A 14,089-nucleotide genomic window follows, 5' to 3' on the forward strand; every position below is an offset into this window, starting at 1 on the left:
TATCAAAATCCTTTTATAATATCACACTACTTCCTACATTGGAAATCAGTGTTGGAATTGACAAAAAGTATTTTGCATTAATGACCTTAAAGCTGCGGTAGGCGATTTATTTATTTATTTCAGATCATGTTTTGTTATATTTGTTGAAATGCTCTTTACATCTTGACAGCAATCAATTAATCAAATTCCCTGACACAAAAAAGAAAGTGTGGCAGGCCTGTAATGGTTGGCTGGCCTTCCTGCCAGTCTACCTGCTTACTTACCTGTCTACGTCTGAATGAACGTGTGTTTTCGGGGAGTGGCTTTGGCTCATTCCTGAAGGGAGGGATTTTTTTAGTTAGATTATTTCAAAATCTAGCTGCCTCTTGCTAGTTTCTCCAACATTGCCTTTCCCAGCTTTAAAGACAAATTAGCATTTTGGAAAGGTGAGATGCTCCTGAATAGCATCATTCAGGTTATAATGGGCACAGTAATTATAAGCATAGCAATATTATATATCATAAAATACCAAATAAAATTAATTAAACTGCCAAACTAACATTAAATGTCAAAAGTGGTATTTTATTTTGAAAAGTGCTGTATAAATAAAGTTTACTATTATTATTATTATTATCATTATTTGTATTGTTTAATTATTTATCCTTTTAATGCAAGTGGCTTTTACAGCAGTTTTCATTAATAGTGGTAATACTGAAAATGCTAAACATGTTTCATTGCATCTCCAGAATTTGCTGAAATATATATTTATTGAGGTTAAGAAAAGAAAAATCAAGAATATCAAGAACAAATGTCTGAACATATGAAGTTTACATGAATAAATGCATACATTGTGTTATGCCAAGTATACCAAGTATCAGTACAATGTAGCTTATTTGTTGCATTCTCAGTCTTTGTCTTGGTTATTAAACTATTTTATCTATTTAACCATATAATATTGTGTGTTTCTATTAAACCCTTCATTTAAGCAAAAGATGAAATACCATCCAGTACTCTGTTTTGTCGGTCACAGCGTTGCATTTGGCAGCCAAAAATGACATTTTTGATATCACACACGTCTGGGCCTGTCTGCCACTTCTCTGTTCATCCTCATCAGTCATATAGAGCCAGTTTAGGGTGAGTTTTGAAGTGTTACCATTACAGAAATAGTGCCCCATTCAGCCCACCATGTTAACATGTACTTTATATCTTGAGTTTGCTTTTTTTATGTTCATTTGTTTCAAAACTGAACAGATTTTTTTCAAACACATCTAAGACTGACCTGGGCCAGTTCTGGCATTCATGGCTCATTGAACATTTTGCAGATGGACATAAATATTAAGATTGTTTATATAGTAAGAGTTTTTAGTATGTCGTGTGCATTGAAATTATTACAAAAAGGCAATCTGGTGGCATTAGTTCATCCCCTAAACATATTTAGGCCATGCTAAACTGGTGAATCAATGTTTTAGAAATATTTTAAAGTTTAAAATATATATTGATGAGGGGAAAACAACAGTGCTGAATTATTGCAGAAAAATAATCAAACGTGAATTAGACAGTGAATTTATTGGATAATATATTATGTGTACTATAGATGGTAAGACTTTGCATAGAATTAAGTAATAGTGCAAAGGCAGTAGTTTTATGTTAAACAGTGTGTTGTGCCAATAAGTATCAGTACAACATCGTTTATTCGTTGCATTCTCAGTCTTTGCCTTGGCAATTTTATTTATTTTATCATATCATTTTGTGAGTGTGTCCATTAAACCCTTCATGTATTTATTTCTTCATTTAAGCAAAAGGTTAAATGAAATCCACATACATACAGTATATCCACTCATCTAGAGGAGAGTTACTCAAACCAATTCAATTTGATTTATTTACCGCCAATTCATTACAGAAGTCATCTCATTGCACTTTTCGTAGAGCAGGTCATGACCGTACTCTTTGTAATAATACTGAAAGAATAGTGAATACATGTTTTGCCTTTTTCATACGTACAGTCACAGCGTTGCAGTTGGCAGCCAAAAATGAAATAAATCTCACACAGACATTTTTGATATCACACACACGTCTGGGCCTGTCTGCCACTTGCTTCTTCGTTCCAGCAACGTCATCAGCCATATAGAGCCAGTTTAGGGTGAGTTCGGAAGCGTTACCATTAAAGAAAATAGCGTTCCGTTCAACCCCACCATGAGGTCTATGGACTAACATAATAATTAAAATCTTAAGTTTGCTTTTTTTATGTTTTGAGTTCATTTGTTTTAAAACACATCTAGGACTGATCTGGGCCAGTTGTGGCATTCATGGCTCAGCCCTGGCAATTTTATATATCATATCAGTAGGGTGGGTTTTGTCATGCTGATACATTACAAAAATAGCTCCTCCTGTGCCCCACTTTGAGGTAGTAGATGGCCTAACATAATTGTAAGAGTATGTTTTAACACGCAATATTGCCTTTCTGTGCTTCTGGTTCATTTGTATTAAAATGTGGTGGTGCTGATGAATAGTAAGTCATCTGGGCAGTGTTGACTACTGAGAGAGTCCAAAATGGAGGACACTGTTTTTAGCTTATTTTCTCTCTGCTGCCACTCACCTTTATTTACAGCATCTGTCATGTATTTTATTTATTTTTTACTATTAATGAATCAAATGACAATGTGAAAACACTGTGAAAGGGGACACTGATGAACCTACAGACAATAATCATCTGAATCTAGCTCTAGTGTGCCTAGTCTAGTCTTCTGCCTGCTCAATGAGTTTTTAACAGATTTTCAACCTGTTTAGTTTGTTAAAAATGCCAGACATGTATTTATACTTGCGTGTTATCTTATAATTAAGATAAAGTAATTAATATAACAAATAAGATGAACTAACCCAAAGTAAATTCTTTCTTCTCATTGCATTGTAAAATTATATGATATAATTTGTTCATCATTTTGTAAGTAATTTAAGACTTTATCAATAAAAAATATACTATTGGAACAAACACCAAAGTTGAAAGATTTAGTAAATTTTTGGTAGGCTTCACAATTCTGTTTTTAAATTCAGTCACTCATTATTTGGAAAAAATTATATTTACAGTGTATCAGCAGGGTTGTACAGACCTGCAGTGGAACAGTTAGCTACTGTAATTTAATTTTGTAGACACAATTCAGGCACAGAAGTTACTGTATGTTCTGCAATAAAACGTAGAGCAACATGGTGGAGTCGGATACTTTCTACTACTGAACTGGCCGTGGCCATGCTGCAATATGACGGCAGATCCGCATTTCACAAGTTAGATGCGCTATCTAGAGCCAGATTCTCCCCTCTGAAGAGTGAATACCAGACTTCATTCATCAGGTGGACACAAACATGACTGCAAATGAATGAAAATGTTGCGGCGTAACTGCTGGATATGTAGTAAATAAGCCATATCAACTTAAAGAGGTGGTATTATGCTAAATATCTTTATTGAGCCTGTAGTAGGTTTGCAAAGTGAAAAAGCCCAAAGTCCAGCCCAAAGGGAGTTCCCACCTCCCACAGAAAGCTCTGCTCTGAACTACATGAAAACAGCTTGTTTGTAGTCCAGCCGTTTCCCAAAATGCACCTCAAATAACGCTCGCCAAGCGGCTAGTCCGACACGCCGGTGGAAAAACAGTGAGCTGCTGCACACACCTCTCGATTCCAAACACTAGCTACCCTCCAGGCAGTCAGTGGACATAAAGTTGTTACTGTGATGTAGAGACAGAGCTCAGTTAAAACTTTATGGATGAAACATACTGTTGTTACAGATTAATAACTGACCACAAATGTACAGCTGAACCGAAGCCGTATTTACCGGCATCTCATTGGCCCGCGCTTCTCTGCTTCTGATTGGCTAGAAGTCCTTAACAAGGAACTGCGCATGTGCAACTCCCAACAAAGATCATTTACAGACAAAATGTATCACTCCACAGCTAAAACGAAGCCTTCAACACAGGGTGAAAAGAGGAGCTGCAGCAATGTGCAGTATGAAAAAAATATGGTGTTTTTTGAAAATTAAACCATGTAAACCTGTTCTGGTGGGACTTGTGGACTACAACTGGGCCACATATAACTTACTATCTGTAAAAAAACAAATATTTTGTTATTCACTTTGCCCTCAGCCCTGTGAATTCCTTCACAAATGAAATACTGGCAACCCTTTCTACAACTCTCCAGATTTAATACCTTAAAAGACATCCTTCTCCCTTCCCATCAAGATTCATTGCTCCCTCTCTCCATTCTGGCTTTCAAGTAGTTGCAAGCGTTAAATACAGTTTCATTTCAGCCAGTTCCCTCTGTAATGCAACTGTAATGATGCCTATTCACTGCTGCTGGTCCTGCCAGAACAAACCCATTGACCTCGAGGTAGTGCATGGTATGAAGGCCCCGTCCCTCCAGTGCTGAGAGGGGCTCCGGAGAGGGCCACCTGGAGCTCTGGCTGGACTCTCAGGAGCCGGCCGAGGGGAGGAGTGGAAGTAGATAGAGATATACACAGGGCGGGAGAGGAGAGAAGAAAACAAGAGAGAGATATTTCCATCTCAACCCAAATACCACCCACCTCTTCATATCTTATTTCTCTGCCCCCACCCATCGTCTCCACATTTCCTTTTTTTCTTTCCTCCACAAGGCTCTCTTTTTCTTTTTCACAACACAGTACAGCTGGAAATACACATACCAAGTCTTTTTATGTATACATCTGTGCACGTGCATATATCTACACATGTTTATTTGCTCGTTCTGAACTATATGTGCAGTGGAAGCAGTTAAAGTGAGGGAGATGGATGGACATGGATATTTTCCATGTACTTTACAAGGGCAGGACTATCCATTTCAAATTGGAATAGCTGCTTCCTGTTCCATAATCATTTCCAGCTTGGGCACAGCAACAGCTTCTCTGTGCTACTGTATGCCAAGGCTCGCTCAGTTAGACTATATACATTGTACTGTAACCGTGCTATGGCGGAAAATTCCATTCATTCGTAAAGCATTTGAGGCAGGCTTGGATCTTGGTCATTCTTCCTCTGCTTACTCGGCGCTGTAAGCTCTAATGTGCTCTTAATTTTGCATCACACAGTAGGACAATTAGCAGCCATTTTGATTACCCTGACACAATGATGTTTCTGTTTGCCAGTGAGCAGGTTAATATGGGCTCCTCAGTATCAGATATAGTATTAAGTTATGTTATATGCATCAAGGCTATTGTTTTTGTTTATCTATACAGCCTATTTTGTGCAAATCAATTTTAAAAGGTAGTAATGCATCCTCATGTGTTTCCCTTAGCACTGAGTTACAGCAGCTAAAGATGAATTATTTTGTGTCAGTGTTATCCACTATTTGGCCCATTTAGGGTTGTCAAGAAACTTAAACTAAATCAAAATCTATCAAAATCTTAGAATTAGATCTACTCCTTCTCACTCAGTAAAAATCTATCCAATCTATGAATGTGCAGATATTGTTCACTTCACCAGTCCTACTTCACTGAAACATAAATATGCACTGGAGTTGCATACTGGACTATGATTGTCTTCCAAATTAGGTGTGATAGCACAAAATTGCCTTAAACTCAGTCTCAAGGTGAGCGCAGAGAAATGTTCCCCTGCAGCAGATGAGCGCGAAAACAACCCTCAGGTGTCAAACTCTGCACATACATCCTTCTGCACAGTGAAGCTATCACAAGGAATAATAAGCAAGGCACAGCTCTGATTGGAGGGGGACTTTAACTGTTTGTGTTTTTTATCCACTGCTTACCTTTTCTCCAAGGCAAAGTTAGGTGATTCTTAAGTGTGCTTCTATCCTTGCAGGCTGCTAGTGGCTCCTATTAATTCATCAGTCTTTTTTTTTTTAAATAAAGAAAATTAATCTCAAAGTCTACTTACTGGCTATCTCTTAGGAATTTGACCCAACACACACTGGTCAGTTCTGTTGTCATTGTGACCCAACGAAGGAACTCCCGTCATGTGATAACAGGTGGTTGTATATGGGGGGGATCATAACCCCTATCTCTGCTCAAAGATGGATATATGACCACTAATTATCATGTAAGCAAAGTTTCATGCATATTATTTTATTATTAGCTGATCCATCATGAAAACTGAGCAAACCATCCACTGATGAGGACCTAGAGTTGGAATTGAAGGCTCCAAAAAAAACGTAGAAAGTGGACATTGAGTAAAGTTTTTTGTGAAACCACTGTTTCCAATGTCAAGAATTAACTTGGACAAAAAAATGAATAAAAAAATTAACATTTAGATAAAATTAAATTGGTTGGTTGCTTTCACATTTGTCAAACTGCTGTTCGGTAATGCAGTGCAGACGTTCCTTTACTTTACTGATTAAGATTTTACTTGCAAAACATTTTATCTCCTTATAACATATGAAGAGTTGTCATAGAATAGCCTATAATAATAGTTAGCTTGACATCAAAACTTGCTCAAATTGCTGTTTTATCATCCTGATGTGGAGAATAATGTTGAATAATATTGTTGGCATCAGTGTAAGCCTGTACAAACGCATCAGTGGGCTCCTGATGCTGAGGAGAGGAGGCTAGTCATTGGGTTTTACCTCCCTTCATTTGACTTCACAGGTCACCCAAAGGTAAACAGGAGGTCTGACTCCTCTGCCCATCCTGTCTCTCTCTCTTTCTCTTCCTCTGTCGCTGTTCAGTCAGATCCCTTCATAATAAATGACAGTTGAGGATAATAGCCTGCTGTTGCTATAGAAACCAGAAAGCAGATCTTTGCACTACTCTGTTTTCTCTCTCTTTCTGTCTCTCTCTCTCAGCTGGAAAATGACAGTCGAATCTGAACTCAATGCCCCACCACCCCCCACCTCCCTCTCTTCGCTCCCGCTCTCCTTTCTCACCCTTTCTCCGCTCTGGTCTCCTCCCTCTGTGATCCAGCTTTTTTCTCACTTCTCACACCCTCCTTCCACATTTTAAAAAAAAATCTCTCTCTCTTCGTCTCTCCCCTTCCCTCTTCTCTGCGCACTACCTCAGCCCCCACGCTGCTTCTCCTCAAAGCGTAATCTTCGCTCGCTGAGCCGGCGAGTGCTACACATGCAGAAAGCAGGGTCACATTGAGTTTATGCTTGTGTCTGCGTGTTGTTTGCCGCCGTCATTTCTGAGGAATGGGGCTGGGTTGAAACACAAGTGATTATATGACCAACGGAGAATGGAAAAATGCCCCCCACTCTCCCCTCTGTACACCCCATCAACCCCCAACTGTCCAGCTGCCAATGCTATTGTCATGTGGACACTCCTTCTGCTGGTTCCTCCATCCAGAAAAGCCTGATGGGATCCATGTCACTTTTAAGTTTCAGGGGGAACTTTGAGTGTTCTTTCCAGCAGCACATAATGTATCATCAAAGCCGGGATTAAAAGTTTTTTTTCCCTCTTCTTCGTCTTTTTTTTTCATGGAGGAGCAGCTTTGGCTGCAGGAAGATTTAAGCTTATTAGCTTAAAGAGCAGGGGAAGGGAGTTTTCAACTGATGTATGGCAGACTTCAAAGATGGTTTAATCTGTCCGTACACATGCCCTGTACAGGCTATTTATGCTGGGAAGCCATGTTTCTTCCAAATGACTTCCTCTAGCCCACTGTAGCTCGGGGTTTTCTCTTTGTCAGTATGTCTAGACAGCTGAGATGGCTCTTCCTGAAAGTTAACACCATTTTCCCTTGCTAACATATGATGAAAGCACAATGTGTTTGATGTACCCCGTTATTTTGCAAGGGTTATTGTATCTTTTCAGCTTATTGCGTAATTCGCCCAGATTTCTGGCAGTCTAAGTGGGAAATTCAAAGGCAAAAAATGGAATCGAAGCATCCCTTGTTAACTTTTCTACAGTCATTCTTTTTTTCTATATTTTAATTTCTAGAACAAGTTCAGCTGCGGTTGCATAAGATCTACGTGGTTGAACAAAAGCTCTTTTTATCCTATCACATCATTAAGGCGAGCGCCGTTTTCCCTTCCAGTATTTATTCCTGATTACCACAAAGAGCAGATGTTGGCATGATTGATAGCCATCATTATGGATTAGAAATGCACTTACTGTCAATCCCTGTTAATACACAGTACTGATTCATCTATGCTTAGCAGGAGACCTTTAATGACCACTTTTCATGATAGATTATGGAGTTTTACCCTGGATTAGCATGAAGATTTAGGTGCGGAGTTGATTTCAAGGTTCATCTGATTTGCAAAAACAATTGGTTATGGTTTGATTCTGCTAATTAAAACGACAGAGGACAATGAGCCATAAGAATTAATATGTATGCATATTTGGACTGAGAGGATCGGTAGTTTCAACATGAAAGATCTTTGCACATCTTGACATAAATTATGGATAGACACAGACAACAGGACTGCATGTATAGCATCCTCTGCAACAGTGATTCACAAACTTTTTAAAACTACAGCACCTCCTTCATAAAAAATGTATTTTTATGGCAACTCCCCCCACACAACACGCATACATGTACAATCTTTTCAGCAAACAAACAAACAAACAAACAAATAACACTAAGGTCACATGTATGAACTAACTTCAATGTTAAGTAAAGTATAGGTATATTCTTTATCACATTGTCAATTAGCACATCCCCTCTTTAAGTCAAGCTTTAAGTCAATGTTGACTTTTTCAATATTTAAGGTAGCTAAACATAGACGGATAAAATTATTAATGTTGTAGTTTGCATCAAGCAGATATTGTAGGAAAACCAAATGAAGTACATTGTCAATGAACACTTTAACAATACGTTTTGTGTCAGTATTGTACAACTCTGCAGATACATTCAGTAAAAATGTTTTTTTATGTTGCTGAAAGTCGTAATCCAGTTTGCATTATGTTTCTCTCCACGTGTATTTGCTGTTGCCAATTAGTGGTATATAAAAGTCATTTCTAGTAACCAAAAAGGCTGCTTCTGTTGCCTACAGACATCTTGGGATCCTCCACAGGACGGGACAACATTTTAGTTGTTGTCATCATGGTTGTCAGCAGTTGCTGTATTTCAATTTACAATAAACTGTTGTAATTGTACTATAATGCAATGTATAGTATATATAACAATACTGTGTAGTGTATTTTATTAAATTGCATTGTACTGCAATATCTCAAGGTATATATATTGATATATTTCTGGTAATGATCAAATATCATAATAATTGCTACTAATAATAATATTATTACTAATAATAGTAGTATTATATACATTTATTATTAATATATAATATAAAATGAATTTTATAGTAATATTACTATAATTCAAATTAGGCAATCCAAACAATATTCTTGACAAAAAATATTTTAAATAATACATTTAAACGTAAAAACTATTTCTTTGAAAACTTTTTAATTCAAGTCTTAATGCTGACTGATAACAGCTGAAACAGATCTGCCTGAACAGGGCAGACATGAAAGTGTGTGGCATTAATTGGATCAGGTGTCCAAACATAAAGCTAAAAACATGCAAGACAGGTGAACCTGGGGACTGAGTTTGGAACCACTGTCCTTACAAGTCTTTGCTACACCTGCAAGTGAGCAAACAGAACAAGAAGTGTCCCCGTACCTTCACCTCTGAGTGTAGCTTTTAATGAACAGCATATGGGGGGGGGGGCAACAGGTCACTGGAGACCTGCCACTTAGTTTGAATGGGACGGGAGTCAATTTCACTATTCATTACTGGACTAGGGTGGGAAAGGAAAAAAGTCAACAGGAGTGGGCAGGATGGAAATCATACATCAGTTTTTAAATATTAATATGCATATAAAAGCTCCTGTGTCACCCTCTAGTTTGAAGTCTTCCATTCAAACAGCAAACCATTAAGGACAGAATGAAGCTGTTGACAGAAGAAACCTTGAAATTTGCTGACTACATTCAGGTTCCCATGGGAATAAACACTTGTGATTTGAATGCCAACATGGCCTTCACATTCAATATGCGTATGTGTTGCAGCTGCTATACACAAGAGTGAATAATGTACACTCCACAATGAGTTAATTTGGATGAATAGCATGTGATGACAGGTTTTAAGTTTGTCAGAGAGCAATTTATTGTTTCACATAGAAAAAATGTCAGAGTATTAAACAAAGTATCTGTCTCACATCACTCAGTATGCTGGATTTTATAGAGTACATGTACGTCAGAGCTGTCTAAGAAGGCATTACAGTCTGTGCTACATGACTAAAAGAATTTAATGTTCTGTAAGAACAGAACCTGAAGCCTCAGACAATGCTTTGGAGTCCTGATATCTATTCTTGAATCGTTGTTGTGCTCGCATGGATTTTACTTATTAAACATGAAGTGTGACATTGTGATTTCATATGTCTGACAGTCAGTGTATCACATGTCTACGAAGAGCTGTTAACTGCTCTGGAAATAGAATCCTGTCTTCATCTGCCAATGTCTCTCTATCTCACAGACACACACACACAAGCAGAAGGTTTGTTCCCCAGCACTGTACTGGGATTCCATTATGTTTCATCTGATTAACCTTACCTTAGTATGTACAAGATGTGATTTCGACTTTGAGCTGTGATTGTAGTAAAAATCTACCCTCTATCAAACCCCAGCAAAAAAGGGGAATTATTTATTTTAATATTTACTATAATTCCATCCATACAGTAACACAATGACAGAATGTACAATTGTGTTGGTCACTGGTTCCATACACTTTCTGTAATAAAACATGCCTCATCTTGCAATCTCGTGTAGCTCCAGGTAGATATCACCTTAGAGGCACTCAGAACGTGTGTGACTTATAGTAATTTATTACAAGAATAAAATAGTATTATTGGCAAGAAATGCAATGGATATAAGCAGGAGAGACTTAATTGCACAGATAAGAAGGTTGAAGAAAGTGAAACGTGTTTGGCCATGAGACCACATAATGACGTCATATTTTAGGGGGGTAGTAATGTTGTGAGCTGTACAGGAGTGTCCCCCGATGAAGTCAGTTCTATTCACACTTTAAATCAAAACTAAATAGGCTGACATGCTACAGTAATTGATTTTCTGTTTTGATGATGAATAGACCTTTGGGACACTTGGGTTGTGATGGGTGCAGGTGCATTCAGGAGACCACTGAACAGCCGCCTTGATGGTTACTGTAGTTCATTTTTCTTCCCTTAAATACTGAATAGCAATGGAAGGATGCAAAGTAGCGTTTCTGTGTCAGCATTGTCATTGTTACTGGCTACAGGTGTGCTGGAAGCTGCAGTGATGTTGATAGGTCTCTTTTTTTATGCACGTTGTAAAAAAAAAAAAATATGTTGATAGGTCTCTGATGCATTGAAAACCCGAAAGGGCATACACGATAAATTCTGCCATTATGCTGATGTTACATCAAATCTGTGATGAAATCATAGAAATCCTGCTCTCTCCGTGCTCCTACACAAACACACACACACAAACACACACACCGATCGAAGTCAGCAAACAGCAGGGCAGAGTGGCAGCCCTGGAGAATCGAACCAGGTAAAGTGCAGATAACTCCAAGTTTACTCAAGCGGACTACTACACTTGTTACTTTAACTAAGTGCAATTAAATCTTTGCGAGTAAAAAGTCAGTACTTAATCAACACACGTGTTAAACAAGCATAAACATGTAAACATGTAGAAAGCGTATATTGTATGTACAGAGTACGGTGACTTCGCTGGTGTAAACATTACTGTTGCTGCTCTAGAAACACATTTTAGTCACATGAATTTATTCTTTTTTTAAAGCACTTTTAGTATTGAAAAAGAACCAGTATTAAGAGTATTAATAAAGAAGCGAACTGATAAGAGTAGTAGAATCAATAAAATCCTAACAATACCCATCCCAAGACACAAGTTTAACACACATTTTAAACACATTTTACAACTAATTATATTGAAGGAATTTTAATCATATAAATTATGTTTATACTTTAATGCAGTCATCAGTTTTGGGAAATCAGGGTTGGTGACCTAAGATTAGTCATATTCTTAGCCAAAGTAGATTTCAAGAAGAAATAATGGAAATGCCTTGGGACACTGATTCAGTCAAATTTAAACATGGACAAACTGTAGCATCGATTTATTCGTTGACCTCTAGCAGAGGAACACTTAAGTGCCAGCAAGAGTTTCCTGACTGAACTTTATACATTCATTATCATGGTGGGAAATCACATTATACTCAAAATCCAATACAGCGTATGTTCTATATCTGCGGTCCAGATCTCATTTCCCTGAAAACCAGCGGGAGGACTCTAACAAGCAAAGGTGCCACACAGTGACTGACTATGCAGTAGGGTAGCATATGGTATCTCAGAAGGTGTGAGGACAGATTTAGCTCCTGTTCACATCTGATGGATGCTCTTGTGGGGTTTAGAAGTGTAGAAAGATCTTTGCAAGTGCATGTTTAACAGAAAGTATAAAATATGTGTCCTGATTGCTCAGTTTAAAATACACCACACCCCTCAACTCATTGCTCTGGCAAGGATTATTAAATGTTCACAGTGTTTGTATGCCAAGTCTCTGAACTGCAGGTTGTAGAATAGTAAATATTTGATGAAGAGGTTATTCTGCTTGCTGTTCACTGTGTGCCGCCATATTGCTGTGACGTCAGGTGTGTTTATGTCAACCAACTCCAGCTAGACAGATTAAATGTTTCTGACTTAGAATTCCGACTTGAATGACTGTTCCATTGCACCAAGTCCTCAGTACAATGGATTGCACCAAGACACACAATTGATCATGCAGAGCACTTGTTGGCCTTTGTCATAGGTATTTTCTTCAAATGTTCTGTGGAATACTGTTCAATTCCGACCTGTCCACTGTAACTAATTTTGAATGAATTTAAGGCCATACATTTGCAGACTTAAAGTACCTTTATTTCTTGTTAGGTGTTCAAGAAAGTAAGTCAAGTTATCATCTGAGCACTCCCTATAGGTCACTAACTCAACACACCCATTTGTAAGGCTTAAAGGATTCTCAACGTAAAACCTTGGGGGACTTAAGAGTCCAGTATGCTTTTTCAGAAGTGCTTGTTGGATGGTCGAATAGCTTCAGAAAACCAATCCTGCCATACCTTTCTGTCATCAGATGTGGGGGGCTGTGTCATTTCTGTAAATTTCCAAAACCGACAATCCGACCTTCACACCCACTTCACTTCGTGATCTGCCAGCTGATGTTCAATGAATTATTTTGTGAATGTAGAATATGTACAGTGTTGATTCTGCATCTAGGCTTGGACCTCGCTACTCCCCACACGGAAGGAGGGCGTGAGGAGTGACCACTGTGATCGAAAGGCCGCCATTCATTCTTTACAACAGCAGATCTTCACAACAGTGTCCCCAGATGTCTAAAGCACCTGCAGCCATAGACAGGTCTTAAACACTTTTACAAACGTAATAAAAAAATGTCACTGTACTTTTTTGTAGTTTAAAACCCCCGGAAAAGCGAGTAAGTCGACCTTGAGTTGGGATTGTTTTGTCTTTCATGGTTACTTTATCTATCTATCTATCTATCTATCTATCTATCTATCTAAGTAAAATGACACAAACTATCCAAATCTGAGTTTTTGAGAATATTAACTTAAGATCTTAGACACCAATAGTGAAAGTGTAAAACTAGAACACATCACACATATAGTACAACCAGCAAATATAGCTATATTGTATATTTATAATGGCTACAGTCAGAGTAACCAAAGTTATGACTTTACCTTTGTCTTGTCTTTGTGTTGGCTATGGTTTGAGGGGGAAGGGAAGTGTTTTGGGGGGATTAGCCTGACTACTATTGTTTAGCATCATGTTTTACTTCGTAGTTTGTGTGTGTAGGATTTTGGGTTACACCTGGCTTCTCAGCCTAAATATCAGTCTCCCACTCTGAGACAGAGGTATAATATTCAAAGACTTTCAGGAAATAACTTTCCCTTACAGGACTGCGATTGAGGGACAATATGATGGTTGTACAATATCTTCAACATCACAAAAGATGGATGTTGGAAATGAGTGAAAGGTTTGTGTGTGTACATGAACAGAGTTGAGGCTGGGAATGCTGTGTGTGGCAATTGGCCTCCTTTGATCTTGCCCTCTCCGTTGTCCCATTTCAAAAGAATCCCCTAAGAAGAAAAGTGTGTGTGCT

Source organism: Micropterus salmoides, unplaced genomic scaffold (genome assembly GCF_014851395.1).
Source record: "Micropterus salmoides isolate LMB-PRFRI ecotype aquatic unplaced genomic scaffold, ASM1485139v1 Ms_hic_scaffold_3, whole genome shotgun sequence".
Lineage (NCBI taxonomy): Eukaryota > Metazoa > Chordata > Actinopteri > Centrarchiformes > Centrarchidae > Micropterus > Micropterus salmoides.